We start from the raw sequence: 21,864 nt of genomic DNA, 5'->3' as shown, positions 1-21,864 counted from the left end.
GTAACCAAACTTTATGTAAACGGGGTATGATGCTTGGTTAACTATGAAAGTAAAGGATCACTTCTGTGATAAAGGATGCAAAGACACAATGATTTATACGAGGAAAAAGCCCTTGATCAATGTATGATCTCCGGCATAAAAAACCTCGGGTGATGGCAACTACCGATCACCAACTTCAATATAATAAAAATGTAGTTACAACTTCGGATAGTAATGAGCTGAGTACAAGGATCACTGAGTGTCTAGGTGTTTGAGAGTTGTGTCGTTTGTCGTGTGTGTTCTTCCGAATGAAGAAGAGTGGTACTTATACATGTGTGGGTGACCTATTTTAGGTAAAATGACTAGATATCAGCTCATTACCCCTTTAGAAATAAAGATAATCTAGCCTAAATTGCTGCCCATAGATCAAGCCATGTTTCCATATCTCGTACAACGTTTATCTCTGATTTAGCTCTTGCCATATTTGTGAAGACGCGTCCCTGGATCATGGTCTTTAGAGCATATCCTGCTAGATGTCCCTGCAAAACAATATTGTAGTAAGCGAAGGTGACCGTTAGTATAAGGATCACCATAACGTCCCATGATCCTGATCTTGAAGTCCGGCTGAGGATCACTGCCTGCCAAAGAAACAAGGATCACTGGTTAGGATCACGTATAAGGATCACTTATAGTAAAAATCCAGCCCTAACACCTATGATTTAATATATGAACCTAGAAATGCAATAAAGTCTCAGGCTCTAGCAGACTTTGTGGCTGATTTCAGTAGTGATATTCAAAATGAAGTAGACCTAGAAGTACAACAATTAGGAGAAAACTTAGAATCCTGGATACTATATACTGATGGTGCATCTAATGTAAGGGGTGTAGGCTTAGGTATACTACAAAAATCGCCACAGGGGGACATAATACCCCAGGCTGTTAGATGTGAATTCCCTGCTACTAATAATGAGGCAGAATACGAAGCCTTAATCGTAGGAATAGAATTGGCTAAGAGTATGAATATCAAGAATTTGCGAGTATATGTTGATTCCTTGTTAATTACTAATCATTTTAATGGATCCTATGCAGTCAAGGGTGAGAAACTAATGGAATACCTCGGTATTCTTAAAAAATTAGCAGGATATTTCGATGTTTTTACACTTGAACAGGTACCAAGAGAGGATAACGCTAAAGCAGACGCATTGGCAAATTTGGGGTCATCAATCAGGATACCAGAAGGAATCCCAATACCGATATTACATATCCTGTATCCTGCAACGGATCCTCAGCATAAGGAAGTAGCAAGTATTCAAGATCCTGAAGTGGTATATCCCGAAGAGGATCCTAAATCCTGGACAACTCCAATTATGAGATATCTCAAGGAAGGACAAATCCCCGAAGATGAAAATCCTAAGGCATTTAGGATGAAGGTATCACGATTCACTATTATAAATAATATTTTATACAAGAAATCTCTTGCAGGACCATACTTGAGATGCTTGAAGGATCCTGAAGCCAAAGAAGTACTTCAGGACATACATGAAGGGGATTGTGGTAACCATACCGGGGGCAGGTCATTATTTTCAAAAGTGTTGAGGACAGGTTATTATTGGCCAACAATGAGAAAAGATGCTGCAGAATATGCTCGAAGATGTGATGCATGTCAGAGGCATAGTAACATATTGCATCAACCAGCTGAACCACTATATCCTGTAGCGTCCCCTTGGCCGTTCATGAAATGGGGGATGGATATAGTAGGGAAGTTACCAAAAGCTCCGGGAGGAAAAGTCTTTATGCTGGCAATGACGGATTATTTCTCTAAATGGGTTGAAGCTGAAGCATTTGTTCAAGTTAGAGACCAAGAAGTAGTATCCTTCATAAAGAGGAATATCCTGACCAGGTTTGGAGTACCAGCTGAAATCATTTGTGATAATGGGTCCCAGTTTATAAGCAGAAGGACTACTGACTTTTGCAAGAGTTGGGGAATCAAAATGATAACGTCTACTCCGGTACATCCTCAAGCGAATGGACAAGCTGAATCTTCAAACAAGATAATAGTGAATAACTTGAAGAAGAGACTTGGAGCCAAAAAAGGAAGATGGGCAGAGGAATTACCCTTTGTGTTATGGGCTGACAGGACAACGGTAAAAAATGCAACCGGCCAAACCCCATTCTCCTTAGTATTCGGGGCAGAAGCAGTAATTCCAACGGAAATGGCGATACCTACTGCAAGATCTATCCTACAGAATCCTGAGCAGAATCCTGAAACCTTATGTCAAGATTTGGATACCATAGACGAAAAAAGAGACGCAGCAAGGCTAAGGATGGCAGCATATCAACAAAGAATATCCAGAGCATATAACAAGAACATAAGGACTAGGAGATTTCAAGTTGGTGATTGGGTGCTAAGAAAGGCTTTTCAGAATACTACTAATCCTGCCGATGGCAAGTTAGCTCCGAAATGGGAAGGACCATACGAAGTTGAATCAGAAGCAGAGAAAGGAGCATACAGACTCAAGAATATGGAAGGGGATATGCTACCAAGGTCTTGGAATGCTATACACTTAAAGCTCTATTTCAAGTAAGAATAGAATTTAATTTCTATCCCAGAATGGTATGTATTCTATCTCTTTTAAATATATTTGTTTATTATCTTGGACCCAATACTGACTTAGGCATCGGAGGGGTGTTAGCCAAGCTAACACCCACCTTAGTTTACAACTGTTTTGCAGCATATGCTCCAGGATATAGCTCCAGGATGTGTACTCAAGATAGCTCGAAAGATTAGAGGACTGGCCCCCTCTCTCACGTTTAAGGGATACTGATCCCTTCACAGGTTTAAAGGTATTCACCTTTCTCCCGAATTGGGTTTAAACACCCCGCCTGGAGCGCAAGTTATTCAGGGATAGTTCAAGGTGGCGGGACCAGTCCATGTAAAAGTGGCTGATAATTTCGTTACTGTTGGCTATATCCTGAATCCTAAAGGTATATGAGGATTGATCACCCTCTCTCACGAAAGAGTATTTTCATACTCTCTAAGGTTTAAAGGTTTTCACCTTTCTAAGTCTTGGAGTTTATACACTCCCGCCTGTAGCGCATGAAACTCAGGGTTTATCCCCAGTATACTAAGGGTTCATTTCAAGATATCAAGGGTTTTGCCCTGGGGTATTTGGAATTCATTCGAGTCAAAATATGAATACATTTGTGTTTCTGTGTCAAGCACAGGGGACATACATTGTACTATTCAAAGGATGGATCCAGATTTATAAGTATGCACTGGGGACAAGCTTATAATGGAGAATTGAAATTGATTCTCTAAGAGTCTCTGGTATGATCTCTCCTTTTTATTTAGACAACTAATAGGTTGTATTTTAATATCCTTATCGGAATATCTTTCAGGATATCTACCGGGATACGTTTGTAATATATTCTCAAAAATGTTCAAACAAAACAATTTTCACAAGTAAAATCTATAACAACAATAATAAAGTCAAAAGAGGAGTTATATTATTAACATATCAAAAGATGTGCTCTTAGTTTCACCTAAAAACAAAGCCCATCCACTAAGAGCACTAATAGTCCATTACCATATTTACCCAACAGTTGAAGGCTTCATCTCAAACCGAGACCCATCCACCTCCAACTGTTGTATTGTTCAAAAGCCATGCAGGAAATGTAAATTGTTCAGGTGCAGAAAAGTAAAGTGCAGAAAAGTAAATTGTTTAGGGATTACAGACCAACATCAAATCTAAAAAAAAGTGGGCTCCGGCCTAAGCATCAACATCCATCATCGCCCACTCAGATGCCCTCACACAGCGGCATCCTCTCCAGCCTTCCCCGGCTTCTCAGCACCAGCATCCTGTCCAGCATCCTCACCAGCATCCGCTCCAGCATCTTTCTTGTCTCCAGCCTGATCCACCACCTCTGCTGACTTAGAAGACTCACCGGCTTCAGATGGAAATGGCACAGCTTTGCCCCCGAGTTCCTTCAACTTGGCCACCCAGGATTCAATTGGCCAAGATGGACAAACAAGACCCGTCTCCTTGGCCTCGTAGGCCACCTTGATGCGTGCTTGCAACAGGGAGACGATAGCGGAAGTCTTGATTCCCTCCCGGAAATTGATCATGGCTTGATCATGATCCATTTGAACGGTGGCAAGTTTGACCTCAGCTTCTTGGGTGACCTTCTTCAGCAGGCTTTCGTAGTGCCGGCTCTTCGCTTCAACAATGGCACCTTGGTCAGCAACGGTGCTCTCAAGCTGTTTGATCCTGGCTTCATGGAGTGCAACAGTGCCACATGCGTCATTATACAAGTGGAGCAAATGCTGGAGGCCCTGCACATCAATAACAGGTACAAGTTAGAATATACGTGTCTAATGACTAAGATATCCTATCAGGATATCCTATTAGGATATATGTGCAGGATATACATGCAAGATATGTGTCAGGATATTACCTTGTTAAGGAAGGATGTCATTGGCTCTAAGGAATCAGTGAAGCTGAGTTCGTCATAGGAGAACCCTTCTGAGCTTGGAGCACTGACTTCGAGACCCTTCCTCTTTTTCGCTGTGGAAGCACGGGTCCTTGGGTTGGCCTTGGGAGATGGGAGTGGCTTGGAGCTGGTAGCAGCAGGAGCCTCCTTCTTGACTATGGTTGGAGTTGGGTAACTGTCAAGTTCATCGAGATCTAGATAGACTGGAACTTTGCTGGAATCTGCACACAGGGAGTAAAATTCTAAACCTCTCCTAAAAATATCAAATAAAAACATGTATGTATAGGATATCTTGCAGGATCCTTACCAGACATGTTTACGCTTGAAAGAGGGCTTGGAGTTGGTGGAGATGGGTTGAAACTTCTCTCTGCCTCTGGAAGGAGTCTGATGGCGTCTATTCTTTTTTGAGAATCTGCAAGAGGAGGTGCTAGCTTCCTAAAATCAGCTGTACAAGAAAACGACAAAGTCAGTTCAGGATATAAAGCAGGATAACAGGCAGGATCATCTTTAAACCCTAAATCCTACCCTTCTTCAACCAATTCACCGTATAATCCGCTCCACCAGGGATTGAATCTCTTTTTACAAAAAAAAGAATTTGGATTCCCATTCCTCTTCATTCCTGGTGGCTCGGAGGATTAATGGGTCACTGGAAGTAGAGTAAAATAAGAATCGACAAGAGCCGTGGCACCTAAGTCGGTATGCTAAAGGAAGGTCATGAACAGAAAGATCAGGGATATGGTTGTTCTTGATTTGATCAAGAACAGACAAGACTCGCCAAAGCATTGGCATTGTCTGACTGAAGCAGATTTTGGTGACATTAAAGAACTCGGTGATGAAGTCCGAGAAAGGAAATTGCAACCCTAAGGTGAAAGGAAAGGCATTAAAACACAACCACTCGTCGGAAATCATATCTGATCGGATTTCCCGATCAAACGGCCGGAACACCGTCCCTTTTGGGAAGATGCCGGAGGTTTTAAGGGCTGACAAGTGTGCACCGTCAAAAGTGCATATTTCTTTCTCCGGATCCTGGAGAATATTTTGATGGATGAACGTGGGAGCAGAGTCGCCGGAGCTAGATCTTGTCTGCCTTGCCATATTATTACCGGAATATTGGGAAGAATGAAAAGTGAAGTTGGGAGAGAAATGTTTACCTTTTTCTCTTCGGTAAAGGTTAAATGAAGATGAGGATGAGAAGATATAGGGTATGATGAGTAAATATAGGCCGGGTGGTTGAAAGCTGTCATATCAATAGCCTTATCTCTTAATTGCCTCGGCCATTGTGAAAAAATGTAACCGTTAGGATATCAAACGGTAACATTTTTGGGGACAATTGTTATGGGTGAAATTCTGAGCCCATATCCTGGAAAGTATCTTGATATATATCTTGTTTATGTTGTATCTGTTTACATCCGGGATGCTAGTTCAGGATATTGGTAACATCCTGAATGGTATCCTCGGGATTACTAATGGATTATGTGCAGGCACGTGGGTTAGAAGCTAGTAACGTTAACAAGACCTGTTCCACGGAAGACTCGGTCCAAGTCGTTCAATGGAAGACGTTGAAACCGTATTACTTGGTCCATAACGTTCATAATGGAATATTCGGAGTAGCCCATATTTGTAGGGATTATTGTTTGTAATTCGTTACTATAAATAGGTGCGTATATCAGATCAACTAGGACATCACAACCACACTCGCTACACTCTGACACTTGCTCTCTCGCAACTTTCACACAAATTCATTGTAACACTTAGCGATCTGATCTATATCCTGCACTGTATCCTGAAGTTTAAAGCAATAAGAAGAACAAGGCAGCTGCGATTGTCAGCTCCCGAGGTTTTATGCCGGCGATCTAGATTGATCAAGGGCTTTCCTCGTACATCTCGTGTCATTTACTTTACTTTCTTGCTCATTGTTTGATCGTGGACACAGCTCAATATCCTGGGCCGTATCCTGAACACTGTTCTTCCAAACAACATAACTAGCATACTTTCAACACATTTTTTAGCACACTACCTCACTTAACTAATTTGATCACTTAATTGCTTCGGTAATTTTTGACCAAAACAATCCGGATGTCGGATTTTAACTCCATATGATGGAGAATTAAATTACGGACGCGTAGGAAAAAGAATCGTGTATAACGGATTAAAAACGAGAGAGTTATGTCCGTTTCGGTAAGAACTAATGGCTGAGAAAAGTGCAGAGTTGACACGGGCGGGTGACCTTTTGACACGGCCGGGTGACTGGGCTGTGAAAAATATATGTTAAGCTGACACGGCCGGGTGATCCTTTTGACACGGCCGGGTGAAGGGGCTGAAAACAAAACAAAAATAATTTCTTGTTTTGTTACGTTAAGCACGGAACTTGTTTATACTCGATTATTAAAGTGTCAAAACTAATTATTTACATGGTTTTGACCGTAGGTGAAGATGGACCTAATCCAGATGAAGATCAAGCGGCGAGCAAGAACCGAACACACGTTAAATGAAGCTTCCGCGTCAAATCTTATTTGTGTTGTTATAAGTGAATTATGTAAACACTTATAAATTGTTTTTGAAATGTTGTAATCATTTGGGAATGTTGGTATAACAAGTTTTGTAAAGACACATTTTAGCATAAAAATGTGTATCTTATTATTAAAATATTAATAAAACCAGACGAGCGTTATAAGTTGGTAATCAGAGCTCAAGGTTAAAAAGAATAAAGTGTTCGGTTCGAGGCTTGATCGCAAATCCGGTAAGTACAAGTATGTTAATGGTTTAGCGTGTTAAAGTGTTGTAAACAACACATAGGGTTATCGTGTAATACACATTACCCTAATTAAAATGATTGATATAGTTGATGAAAATACGCGCGTTGACGTATATAGTAGAAAAAGCCTTGTATTATAATACGGGCGATTACTGAAGTTGATATTATTAACTCTTGTAAATGTTTTAGTTGAAGGACACTCGCATCTAAAGATAGCGGGAGTCTAACAAATTGCGGACTTGACGGAGGAACGGTCCAAAGTAAGACAAGTAGAACATACTCACCAAGGACCTAATCACGCAGCGATCGCGAACAAGGCTAATGGCAAGAAAAGCCTGACAGGGCAAGCGTTACCAGGTGCACATTCTAAATTTAATTGCACATATAGTAATATGCAACAATACGTAGAGATTGAAAGTTGCATATGTAGATTGAAAACTTGGAAAACCCCGAATAGAAAACCTATCCGGGATATTGTTTCCAAGAGAAACAAATAGAGGCATTACTTACATTGGGTGTAATGTGAAAATTATAAAAAGGCCATGTATACTAGGTGTTGATCGCTTACTCTGGCCAAGTAAGTGGTGAGCACGTGGTACCATGAACTTTTTATGATGGACACGCTTACACCCGATGTAGTAAGGACGGGGCGAGTGGGACAAATTAAAAAGTACCCAAATGAATCAGATAAGCAAAATATTTGATCATAATGTAAACGCACAGCCGAGTGACGGAAGCGTATTATATTAGGATAATGAACCCGAGAGAAGGGACAAAGAAAATGTAAAATGATGTAGACATGTATTGGAAGGGGGTGTACTTACACTCGAACCCGGAGAATGTAAACATGTAAAACGATTAAGATATGCACTGGGAGGGGTGTACTTACACTCGAACCCGGAAAACGGAAACATGTAAAATGATGTAGACATGTATTGGGAGGGGGTGTCCTTACACTCGAACCCGGAGAATGTAAACATGTAAAACGATTAAGATATGCACTGGGAGGGGGTGTACTTACACTCGAACCCGGAAAACGCAAACATGAAAAATGATGTAGACATGTATTGGGGGGGTGTACTTACACTCGAACCCGGAGAATGTAAACATGTAAAACGATTAAGATATGCACTGGGAGGGGGTGTACTTACACTCAAACCCAGAAAACGCAAACATGTAAAATGATGTAGACATGTATTGGGAGGGGGTGTACTTACACTCGAACCCGAAGAATATAAGCATGTAGAATGATCAAGATATGCATTGGGAGGGAGTGCACTTACACTCAAACCCGGAAAACGCGAATATGTCTCTAAACGGGTCGTTCTTGTAAAACGTCAAATTTGAAGACAAGGTTGGAATATAAAAATGAAGTGAGGTCTTAATGCATACCGGGAGGGTTGCAATAATAACGACTTCGGTAAAACACCCGGTTGATGGGTAAGAATTTAACACATGCGTAAACCGAGAAACGAGAACTCGGATGGAAGGTTAAAAGACTTGGGCTTTGAGTCATAACTAAAAGACGACAAGATAATGTAATTAGAAATTTTGAATAAATTATGTTCAACTATTTTTAAGTTGAACGGGTCGAATATAATATCATGCCGGACGGCATGAGTAAACGCAAGCGGGATAATGGTAACATTAAAAGCAAAAGAGTAATGAGCCCGGTAATGGGACATAACCAAATAAGAATATATCAAATCAAATAATAGTAAGCATGAAAGATACAAGTCTTGACACTGATAGGCGCAAGAAGATATATTCGAAAAGTGATATTTTCGAAAATGAAAGGTTAATATAAATTAAACATGATGTGACACGATCACGGTCAAGAAATGCAATCTGAAGTAGAATCACATTATAACCAAGCGAGCGGTAAAAAGTAACTGGACTAATAATTCTAGTTAATGAGACCGGTTAAGGTCAGCAATTCAAATCAAGAAATTTGGTTTGCTTGAAAGCGGTGGATTCGGTATAACTGAACCGAATAAATAAATTTGAAAACAAAAGAATTTGTTGCTAAAAGTGAAAGATTTCACTAAAGACCTTTAAACGGGTCAAAGTAACGGATTCATAAGGAATTCGATAGTATATGAAAGTGATGAATATCGCTAAGTTAACTAAACGTGGAAATAACGAGATTACGTTATTTCGAGTTGCACTATGTCGTATGAGATACGTAGACAATTAGTAACCAAAATGATGTTACCATACTTTTCTGGTAATACTAACAATTGGTTAAAAGTATAAGTAATGTCTAAAAGATTTCTCGGCTCAAATACATTGAGTTTAAACTCAATGAATTATGTAAGAAAAGGTTTCGAGGACGAAACCTCTTTAAGGGGGGTAGACTTGTAACACCCCGAAAACGGGTTTGGTAATCAAGCTCCGTTAATACTAAAAGATGGGTAAAATACCATTAGTAGTAAAAATAACCCCGTAAATATTTGGATTTAAATAAGAAATCCTAATATTAAATACAAACGAATCAAAGGTTTAAGTAATTGAGTTTATAAGAGTCCGAGTTAACGGGACTTAAAATAAACCGGGTTATAACTCCCGGGACCCACTAAGTAACTAGGAATATCAACCTAGTTAGTTAAGTGTTTTAAGAATAATAAGAAAACTTGGTTAAAACACCCTTTATAAAACTTGAATAAGTGAGGGACCAAAGTTGACAAAGAACTTAAATGGTTTTTAATTTATTAAAAATAAAACACCAGAACACACACTATAGTGTGTGTTCTGGTCGAGATTTCCACAGGAGAAAAAGGGGTTCTCTACATTGAACCCTAGCATACACAAAATCAATCAAATTGAAGGCCAAATCGGGCTTGAATCAAAGGCACGCATACATACAAATGATCACCAAGTCGAGGGGATCAAGAGGTATGTAAAATTTTGTTGTTACATGAAGTTGTAAAAATTGGATGAACATCACTATATGCGATTTTGGTATGAATCATAGAAATTAGGACTGAATTAGTGATGTATACATGTTAAGTAACAAAACCCTAAGTGAAAATCATGCATAACATGATACGAATTGAATGATTGAATGAATTACCACACTAAGCTAAGTGGGTATTAGTCATAAGATGGATTTGATGATATGATTATGATTAGAATCATCATGCATGTTAAGTAATCAAGAAATACTTAAACAATTTGCAAGTTTGAGTATTTGATCATAAGTGATAGTGGTTGAATTTTGATGTTAATCTTGGTAAAAATGACTAGTTATGAACTAGTTAGCAAATGTGTAGAATTATGCCCATTAGGTGTTTGTTAAAATGCCTAAATGAGAAGTAAAGTGTTGAAATTCAAGTGAAACGCGTAATTGGCAAGCTTGACTAATTACATGAGATATGGGATAAAACGGGTCCTAATCATAATGTTTATTTGCCTTAACCATGCATATTATATGATTAAAGGTAGTTGACTTTAGAAAGTCAAACAAACCTATGATGAAGTCGAATAGAAGTTTCGACATAAAGTCCGTAAGATGAACTAGTCATAATAATGATGACTAATCTAACCATCTTACGAATTATGATGCTAGTTTGACTCTTGACAAGCTAGATGGAGGCTTGGGGAAAGAAGCGGGTCAAACGGATCGTATACGCGGAAAAGAGCATAATCCGGATACAAGGTAAGTTAAAGCTTACACCTTTTATTAACAACTATTGGTTTTATAGATTATGAATAATCAAAAGTCATATTTGACTTATGATGTTTTGACCCGTCATATGCGGTTCAGAACAAAAGACATTAATGATAAACCATGTTGAATGATTAAAAAGAGCTAATAAGATCATTTAGTCATGCAATGACTTATAAATAACAACTTCTGAATGATTACCTTGTAAGGTAAATCAATACAATTAATAAGGGTAAAACGGTAAGGTGGTCACTAGTTGACGATAACCGTTAGTTTTGAAGGACACTTTATGGCGTAAGATATAAAGGGGTCAAAATGATCAAGAAATAGATTTATAAGGAAAATTGACCGTACGGTGTAAACCGGTACAAGTCATGTAGACGAGATGATGATAAATCCATCTCGCAAAAGTAAACGGTCATTTAGACCAAACGGGTCAAAAGGTGAATATATCACCCTTTGACAATATCGACTAATGGTTTGTCGAGTTGTATGATTACAGGAATAAATATCGATTGAATGTTGACATCTCTATTACTTAGCGGCCACTAAGGCAAGGTATCAAAACGGTCAATATATTGATCCGAGCCAGGTTTGTATAATGATTCAACTCGTCATGTAGAACTTGAGGTTCTATAAGAGTTAGACAAGGATAAATTATAGATATTCGGTTATCATTAAGGTACCCCGAATAAATTGGGTCATGATTATCGTATTTTAGAAATATAATGGTTTCTAAACAAGATTATAGTTTTAAAAGTGGGATTTTGGTCGAACATGGCTTTAAAGGTCCTTCGTCGTAATAGGAGGGGTAAAAGTGACCAAAATACCCTTATAAGTGAAATTAAGCAAACGACCCCTAAACGTTACTTAGAAATCAGTTTTGTGACCAAATAGATACTTGTATTAAGTATAAAAAGTGAAATATGCAAATCTTTGGGTCAAATGACTCTATATGAGTCTTTGCCGTAAAATGATAATCCGAGGGGTAAAACTCAGAATAAATAGATCTCCACATTAAATCCTCCACACATATAGTTGTGGTGGAAGATAAATTGATAAATAATATGGAAGTACAATGCTAGAAGTGAATGGGTATGAATTATGCGGTAAAAGTGCTTAAATACCCTTAACGGGTCAAAATAAGCTTCTAAGTCAAAACGGGTTAAAGAAGGTATACAAACCCGTGATTTTGAGCCTAATATAATAGGAGATATTGAAATTACGAAGTTCATGGGTTTAAAGATCAAATAGGTATGTTTGTTTGATAAAATCACGAACGGGTCAAAATTTGGTAAAAAGGGTAATAAGCCAAAGATTTAAAAGTCTTAAATTTTGTTAATCCGGATGTCGGATTTTAACTCCATATGATGGAGAATTAAATTACGGACGCGTAGGAAAAAGAATCGTGTAAAACGGATTAAAAACGAGAGAGTTATGTCCGTTTCGGTAAGAACTAATGGCTGAGAAAAGTGCAGAGTTGACACGGGCGGGTGACCTTTTGACACGGCCGGGTGACTGGGCTGTGAAAAATATATGTTAAGCTGACATGGCCAAGTGATCCTTTTGACACGGCCGGTGAAGGGGCTGAAAACAAAACAAAAATAATTTCTTGTTTTGTTACGTTAAGCACGGAACTTGTTTATACTCGATTATTAAAGTGTCAAAACTAATTATTTACATGGTTTTGACCGTAGGTGAAGATGGACCTAATCCGGATGAAGATCAAGCGGTGAGCAAGAACCGAACACACGTTAAATGAAGCTTCCGCGTCAAATCCTGATTTGTGTTGTTATAAGTGAATTATGTAAACACTTATAAATTGTTTTTGAAATGTTGTAATCATTTGGGAATGTTGGTATAACAAGTTTTGTAAAGACACATTTTAGCATAAAAATGTGTATCTTATTATTAAAATATTAATAAAACCAGACGGGCGTTATAGCTTACGGGAGTACCCTTGGGTATCCTATTAAGGATTTAAAGTGGTACTTTGGGTATTCGTCCAGAGTTGTAACTTGCGCCTTGTACTTCATTTCCTTAGAAGAAACGAGTACTTAGGATTTTTGTGGAGATCGCAAGCGATCATAAAATGGAAGAATTTCAAGAGTAGTTTGTTCTACAAGGAACACGGTTCCTTGATCGTCGGTATCGTAGGGGGTATGTCGTTTTATACATGTAACCACATTTGTACATCGTAATGTAAATAAAAGATTTATTTCCAAACCAAAATAACTGTTTCATAGACTTTGATAACAAAAGAAAATAATACATAAAGTTTGATTGTTTCTAAACAGCATTGTCTTCCAGTTAGTCGAATGCTCATCCTTGTGCTGGATTTGCATTAGCATGTTTTGGGAAATTGTTTCGGAAATGGCCCATCTCGCCACAGTTGTAGCAAGAACCTGGTGGAAAACGAGCTTGAGCAGAATTGTTGTCAGCTTGATTTGGTGCAGCTGCAGCTCGATAAACCCTAGATGTATGACCAGTAAGTCCACAATTTAGGCATTTACGGCATTTCACACTAGCATGATGATGAAGATTACATTGGTTGCACATAGGTGTAGTCCCGTTGTATGGCTTCTTAGCAGGGGGTTGAGCTAGTTGGTTAGGGACAACTTGATCATTTTGAGCAACCACGGCGAAGTTCTGGGAAGCCTTACGCTTCTTTGACTTCTTAGAGGACTCAGTCTGCTTATCCCTTGGTTTCGATTCATCGGTTGGTTTCTTGTCGCCTTTTCGGAAAAGTTTACCTTTCCTGATCTGAGATTCAGTCACGGTAGCGGATGGCTCAATGGCCTGTCTAACTGTATTAGGGTTGCTACCAGTAACAATGTCTTGTACTGAGTCAGGGAGGCCATCAATATACTTTTCAATTGCCTTATCCAAAGGCGTAACCATGGTCGGGCGTAACAGACTTAGCTCCTCATAACGCTCCGTGTAGGCTCGATGCTCACCACTATCTTGCTTAAGATCATCGAATTCCCTTTCCAATGCCCTAATTTCATGACGAGGACAGAATTCCTTCATCATTAGAGCTCGAAGCTCTTCCTAGGTTTGAGCCAATGCTACATTGGCACCCCTATCTCTCATCACACCATTCCACCATGTTAAAGCTCGTTTCTCAAAGACACTAGATGCGAATTCAACCTTTCGCTTGTTTGGACACTGAACATGTCTGAAGGTGCTTTCTAGACTCTCGAACCATTGCAGGAGTGCAGTTGCTCCTTGAGACCCAGAAAAGTTTGATGACTTAGCTGAGTTGAATGTTTTGAAGTTACACTGAGCATTGTTATTGTTGTTATTGTTATTTGCTTGGTTTATCTGGGTAATGAGGTACGGAAGCACAGCAGCCATTTGCTGAACGATTGTGGCTGCGAGGGCAGCATCGTGTTCTAGATCACGTCTAGGTGGCATGTTCTAAAAAGAACAAGGAAACATGAGAAACGAGTCAGATTGACGATTGGATAAACAAAAGAGGTATTGAAAATATGAACGAAACATAAGGAAGGCGATCATTTGTTTGTTATTTAGAACAAACAAACGACGCGAAATGGCTGAACAAAGTAAATAGGTCCTTATAATGTATCGCGAAGGCATGCTTTAGCCTATAAGTGGACACTCATCCCAAGAGTTCCCAGGTAAGAGTGACTGGTCCGATTATGTGGATTTGAACGAACACTCTAGCCTTAGACAGAAAACTCGGGATACAGGCACCCACCCTTCCAGATTGCACGTGTTCACATTAGTAAGACCCAAACTTTAACAGGATTTTGAAAAAATTGAAGGTTCAAAACCTTATAATAAATCATCTAAGAAGAGATGATTAGTTTTCAAGTCGATTCGTATTTTGTGTTCTTGTTGTGGTTGTCACCTAAAGATAGGCAACGGTATTGTTTTAAGACTAAACACAAGGTAACTTGTGTTAGGGTCCTAGGAAGGTTATAGTCTAGGTCAAAGCATTACTAATAACCTAATTCCCTATAACCATGAGCTCTGATACCAACTTTTCTGTCACACCCCGACCGCGTTAAAACAACAAACCGCGGCGGAAACGTCGGGGAGTGTCGTAACAGAATCATTGTTTCACAACACATGGATTGAAGTTTTGTTTTATTGAATTAAGTTTATTACATTGTATTGAAATCAAAAGCAAAACATGAACAAATTATCTTTCATTGTTATTGAGTCACTAAGGCCTCGTCCATTCCTATGTAAGTATGCATCATAATCATCGTCAAACATCATAAAACTAAAGTACCTGAAACATATGTGAAAATACGTCAGCATAAAAATGTCGGCGAGTACATAGGTTTTGTGAGAGTATTGGACTCATGGCTTGTTTAATGTTGCAATACCTCGTTAGACTACAAAAGTTGATAGTTGAAAACCGTGTTTGAAAAGTGTTTGGTATTGCAATATGATTAACCAACTCAAAACAAGTTGGTTATAGTTTATAAAATCTCGTCGCCATGAATCTTAACCCAAAACATTTGTTTATGTAACCCAAATCGTAAATCGTTTTTTGTAATAAAACTCGTATGGTTTATATCGTTAAGAAAACCTTGTAGTGTAACTTCGTTTTGAAAACATTCGACCAACTGATCTAGATAACGCAACGGTATGTGATGTGTTAAAAACACTTATATATAGGAAGTACCAGTGGCGTATCCACCATGCTTTTATCACATTACACCCGCCCCGTTACCTAATCACTTACCATAACCCAATAGTTTAATAGTTCAAATAGTTCCAATTGTTCAAAGAGTTCAAGTAGTTTACATAAATCAAATAGTTCCAATGGTTCAAATAGCTCAAGAAGTTCATATAGATCAAATAGTTCCAATGGTTCAAATAGTTCAAATAATTCGCATAGATCAGTAGTTCTAGTGGTTCAATAGTTCACATAGTTCTCGTAGTTCCAGTGGTTCAATAGTTCAATAGTTCCAGTGGTTCAATAGTTCACATAGTTCCAGTGGTTCAATAGCTCATATAATTGAAATTGTTGTGTTTAATATAAACCATAGCATTTGTTTAAAAGGCTTTAAATCGTTTAGCACATATGAATCACCCCAAAACAGTCGAAAACGGTAAAAGAGGGGAACTATGTACTCACTTTGAATTGCAAGTATCCTCGATCTAATGAACTTAACAAAGCTCGGGCAAATCAAGGAAATCAAGTAGTACCTAGTAATCGGATCGGTAAGTTAATAAATCGACACGTAAATAGGAAGATCGGATAGAATGAGGTCTCGTAAACCAAATGAGTATTGGAACTCATGTGATATGGTTTAACAAAGCCTACATTCTAAATCGGAACCTATCCTAATTGCTTACGACCCGTTACGACCCATTAAGGTAGCTTACGCTACTTTAACGCGTCATTCACGCAAAAGCGCGTTCGAGACGCCTAACTTGTCCTATGACATGTATTATATGCCCTAACATGTTTAAATATGTTGTATAATCAGTTTAAGTGACAAAATTTAAGTTACATATGCTTAAATACCAATTATGCATGAAAAGGGCATTTTGGTCATTTACCTAAGGCATATAAACTACCTATCATACAACTAATTAAACTAAGTGACCATAAGGTATAACCTCGGAAGGTTATTCCCTATACAACTATGGTCACTAAACATGCTTAGTCGGATCCTAACGATCGACCAAACGGGTCGGGTTCGAAAATCTAAGCGGTTGTTAAGACCGCTTATCTTACGACCCTATACAAGCACTAGACTAAAAGTGACGAGTTAAACATGTTAAAACATGTTTAACTAAGTTAGAAAACAGGTTTGATATCAAAACAAAGTGTTTTTATACCCGCTAATAGCTTCGTCTCAAAATACGCGTAAACACGTACTTTGACCGAAACTTTGACTCGTCACTTCGACTAATCAACGTGGTAATCAGTAGGTATAGTCACATGGGTCTATAACCATCGTGATTACGCTTACGTTGCAAAGTTAAAATGAACTTTATGTTGACCAAAGACTGGTCAAAGTAGAAAGTCAAACACTGTTTGACTTTAATGCTTGAAAAGCATAAAAAGCATGAAAGAATACTCACAAAAGGTCCAAGCAAGGAAGATTTGGTCTAAAATACTCAGGTATGAAGCTAAGGCTTCAACTTAGAGCAGATTAGAGCAAATGTGTGAGTTGAAATGAATGAAAATGGTGGGTATTTATAGAATTCCAAGAACCGCTAGGATCGTTTCTCGTATCGTGCTTAAATCTGGACCTTACATGTGTTGCCCATTGTTTACAATACAATGGGACATCAAAAACAATCAAATAGTATTGCAAATCAAGGATCAAAACCATCAAAACCAGCTCAAATGACCAGATTCAATGCTTCTGTCTGACAGTCTGTCGCGGGCCGCATAGAAACCAGACAAGGCTTACGCGCCCCTCCTTAGCAAGTTTGGCAGAATGTCAGTTTTAGTCCTTGCAAGTCCAAAACTTGGTTTTCGATGCATTTCCGACACGTTTAAGCTCCATTAACCCCATTTCAAGGCTCCACAATGAATTTAAAGTATAGGGAACTTAAAATATGCTCAAAAACATCTCGGATGTCGGTTTGTTTGGTCGTACGGTTGCGTTCTTCGGTTAATTACGACGAAAACTCGAACGGGCGCGAAAACGATCCAAATTACGCAACGAATGGTATTTTTGCATTCCAATCACTAAAATAAAATATTTTAATGAATACAAACATTTTTGGATGTCCGGATATGTTCGGAACGTAAGATATGCGCGAAAATGCAAACTTATGCACTTTTTGACACTTTTAGTCCCTATTGACCAAATAAGCATATTTTCGCATACCGAACCCCTCAAAGCCTATTTCTAAGCTATGTAAAGGATAATTAAAGTATGTTTAGCTTATGATCAAGTTTAGGAATGTTCGTTACCATACGAATCTGCATAGTTTCGCAGTTTGACAGAAATAGTCCCTACGATCGAATAAACTTGTTTTCGACACACCAAACCCTCCAAAACTTATTTCTAACTTATGTAAAGGTTATTTAAGGTATGTTAAGCCTATGTCACTATTCCGGAATGTTTATCGCATTAAGCTGATTATGTTTACGCTTCAGTTCGCGTATAACTTTCCAGAGAGCGTTTTAAAGCTTGAAATCGAACAAGAATTTATATGTGCAAATGATACACATATTTATACAAATCCCAAGTATGAAACACAATATTTCATTGGTTTTGTATTTGTATGATGGTCAAAGAGGCACAGATGTCACATAAGAGGTCTGAACCATTAAGTGTTGAACCAATAAGAGGTCTTAACCTTTAAGAGCCAGTATAATGCTTAACCGTTCAAAGGCAAATGTCTGACCAATTCAGATTAGAGGTCTTAACCATTCATACTCAGTATAATGCTTAATCATTCAGAGGCAAACGTCTGAACCTGACGTGTGCGGGTGTGCTTATAATTTTAGATATATTTTAAGCACTTTTTACTCGCGAATCAAGCTTTAAATTTATAAAACACGATATAATACTATCACTCTACACACGTTAGGGAAAGTGCACCCATCACGGACGTAGTATAGTGATGGCCAGATACCGAGGTCGTCCAAGGACACAAGATCTTTTAATACCGGCTTATCGTTAACGTCTAATCTAACCAAATTTTAATAAAAAGTTGTGAAAGTTTTAAAAAGATAAACTAGAAAATAAAAATATAAAAATGATGGCAAGATACCGAGGTCATCCAAGGACACAAGAGCTTTTAGTACCGGCTTATCGTTAACATCTAATCTAACCAAATTTTGATAAAAAGTTTTGAAAGTTTTAAAAAGATAAACTAGAAAATAAAAATATAAAAATAATAAAAATATAAAAATACAAGGAAAACAAATAGATAAGAAGGAATCACTTGGTTCCAACTCCTCTTTTATGTATCCTTTGATGATTTCCGCACTTTGGGCTTTTTAAGAGATTGTCTTTAAGTTATATTAGTAGGCCCCCTTCCAGGCAGCGTTACCCTCAACCTATTGGTCTGAGTCAGCAGGGATACAGTCCCACAAGGTCGGATTATTGAAAGACAATTAAGTAAGTTATTAATGCGAAAAGTGGTAGGCCTCCTTCTAGGCAGCGTTACCCTCAACCTATTGGTCTGAGTCGACAAGGATACAGTCCCGCAAGGTCGGTTTAATGTTTTAATGGTATTTTATAGATAAGGGATTACAAGAGGTTCTTACTTCCCTCAATTTGATGTTATCTGCCTTAAGGCTACTAAGCTTGAAAAGGTCCTCGCATGATCTATACACTGAACGTGGCAAGAACTTTACCCAAACACCCTTCTAACCCTCTTCCAGGTTGTTAACGCACTTTATATAGAGCGTAAAGACACGAATGAGTGAATCAAACAAAACATGAAGAAATGATTAAGTAAAATTCACCTTCAATATAGAAAACTAGTTATTAAAGTCATTAATTCATACCCAAATAAAAAGTTTGCCAAAGATTGGAAATCAAAAGTAATACATAAAAGATTTGTCTTCACCAAGTGATGTAAGAGATTAGCCAAGCATGGCCTTTGTTTGACAAGAACTCTTACGATCGATCTTGGATCCTGAGACTACTACACAATCTAAAAGATGAAAGATGGATGATGGTGGTTGGTGTTGTAGTGGTGGTGGACTGGTGGCAAGTGTGAGAGAAGTGGTTTGCCAAGGAATGAGTTGGAATGAAACCAAGCACCCCTATTTATAGCTAGAGTCAGACTGCTCACATGGCCACGTGCCCACCTGGCACGGCCCCGGGGCCTTCATTCTCTCTCTTCTTCATTAACTACAGATGTCAGATCTTATACTAACACGGCTCCGTGTGTCAACGGCACGGCCCGTGGTGATTGTACTTGTTGTACTATCTCAGATTCTATGAATCTTAGAGTTGACCATGGCTTGTGTTGAGTTAGCACGGCCCCGTGTTGGTTTGTCTTCTGCTGTTGTCTTTTTCTGCAGGGAATCTTGACTAGGCACGTCCCCATGTTTGGTGGACACGGCCCCGTGCCTAAGCTTCTATTTTTGTTATTTTTGTTGGTTTGGATGTGGATGGAGGTTCGGCAGGTCGTGTCAATCCTTCTTCCTTGTATTTATGTTGGTTTCTGCTGTTAATTTGTTCCTTTTGTGCGTTTAAGCTCTTTTGATCCTGAAAATTAAAAGTAAACAAAGAAATATACTTTTTCCAACATTAGTACCAAAAAAAGGTTGATTTTACGCCTTGTTTGATGTAATTTATATGTTGTATTTTACGTACATTAGAACCATTCAAACATCTGCTGGCGAAACAAACAGTCTAACCCATTAAGTGCTGAACCAGTAAGAGGTCTGAACCATTAAGAGCCCATTAAGAGCTAAACAAACAACCACTTAGTAAAGCATGTATTAAGACATCTAAGTAGAATTGCACTATGTTTTACCTTTAGAACTCGAAAGCTTTGACCTGCATAATTTGCAACTGAGTTTTAGTTGAATTGGGATTGACATTCGGAATTGCAACTGAGTTGTAGTTGCATAAGTTGAACTGCCTTCAATTACTCAAAAGTGTAAACCATTTTTTCTGGTCAAACATGTCATGGCTACTAAAGTTAAGTTATTAGCCATGTCTACTGACATGGATTGCCTTCAATTACAAACAGGTTTGAGCATTGTATCATCCCTGGTCTATTTATAATTAACTCATAACTGTTTATAACTCTCATAAATTCTACAAATCCCTGATCAAACTAAGACCTTTATTATAACAGCCTTGGCTTATTTCCTGGTCAAATCCATGTTCAAGCTATAACCAATGCCTACCACACGGCCGTTAGTATAAGTCTTATAACCAAAGTGTATCACAACTGTTTATAACTTTCCTAAATCCTACAAATCCCTGATCAACTTAAGACCTTTATTATAACAGCCTTGGCTTTTTGTAACAACCCGCACTTTCGCACTCGTTACTCTCGTTACGCCTAGCACTGAGGTTCAGATCATAATGTAAACTATATCGCTTACTACGCTACATTGCATATTTTCGCACTACATCGCTTATATTAACACGCTATATCGCACTTCACAACGCTTACGATTAAAACGCTTTCGCTTACACTACTACATCACGTGAGTATCTGAAATACTCGCTCGCTCTCGCACCATCGCAACGCAAACTCAAAACGCGGATTTCTTTATATTACTTGCATTATTATTGTGTGTTTAAATGTTAAATGAGTTATAAGTGTTGTGTGTGAATAATTAATATCTTGTTAAAATACTTAAAGTACCCGAACTAACTAACACAACAAAACACACCTAACGAACATCTGATACGCGAAATGGAAGCTTCCCACACCAAACTGGCCCCCTCATACGAAGACACTTGGCTTCGTACGAAGGCAGGGCTTCGCATAAGGAAGCCAGCTTCGAACCAGACTTCCAGGCCACTTCTATAAATAGCCAAGCCCTCCTCTCCCATTCTAACTTGCTGCCATTCTTACCGAAACGCTGTCGAATTGCTGTCCAACTGTTTTCAAGTAAGATCTATCATTTTTACACGATTACACAACGTTTTCTACTACGCTTTCATCCAAATTTCATGGTTTTCATCTAAAACTTCATCTTTTTCGTATACACCCCAACTTTTTCATCTAAACTTCTTTATTTTCACACAAATCTTCATCTTTATTCATTGAATCTTCTTATTTCACCACGGATCTACACTTACCCGAGTGTATTGGGCCTAGCTCGGCTTCCCAAATTAGAAATCTATAGATTTCACACTCACCAAGTGTAGATCTAGGTAAAAACCCTTTAAAACCCCATTAAAACTTGATTTTCACACCGGAACGGACATAAAATGGCGTGTATTTCGTTCACTGGATATTGGAACGAGGTAGTGTCGAAACCGTCTCGAATAGGAGTCGAAAATACATCCGATTCAGACAAAAACACAGCTCCGAACGCCAA

At 38.5% G+C, this 21,864-nt stretch overlaps 2 long non-coding RNA genes across 2 annotated transcripts in view; both read left to right on the top strand.

The window, feature by feature from the left end:
- The window catches only part of LOC118483328, a 33,848-nt gene extending 26,721 nt beyond the window's left edge, over window positions 1-7,127 (top strand). The window contains exon 3 of the long non-coding RNA XR_004870354.1: window positions 6,898-7,127. This is a non-coding gene — a long non-coding RNA (uncharacterized LOC118483328). The remainder of the gene's footprint in view (window positions 1-6,897) is intronic.
- A 2,885-nt stretch (window positions 7,128-10,012) lies between these two features.
- Window positions 10,013-12,820, top strand: LOC110881321. Its single transcript, XR_002559690.2, has 3 exons — window positions 10,013-10,120; window positions 10,794-10,883; window positions 12,590-12,820. It is a non-coding gene; the product is annotated as an uncharacterized LOC110881321 (long non-coding RNA).
- The last annotated feature ends 9,044 nt before the right edge of the window (window positions 12,821-21,864 follow it).

The sequence above is a fragment of the Helianthus annuus genome, chromosome 10 (genome assembly GCF_002127325.2).
Source record: "Helianthus annuus cultivar XRQ/B chromosome 10, HanXRQr2.0-SUNRISE, whole genome shotgun sequence".
In the NCBI taxonomy this organism is placed as follows: Eukaryota; Viridiplantae; Streptophyta; class Magnoliopsida; order Asterales; family Asteraceae; genus Helianthus; species Helianthus annuus.
Note: the sequence above shows the minus strand (reverse complement) of the source record. Positions and strands in the feature narration are given on the sequence as shown.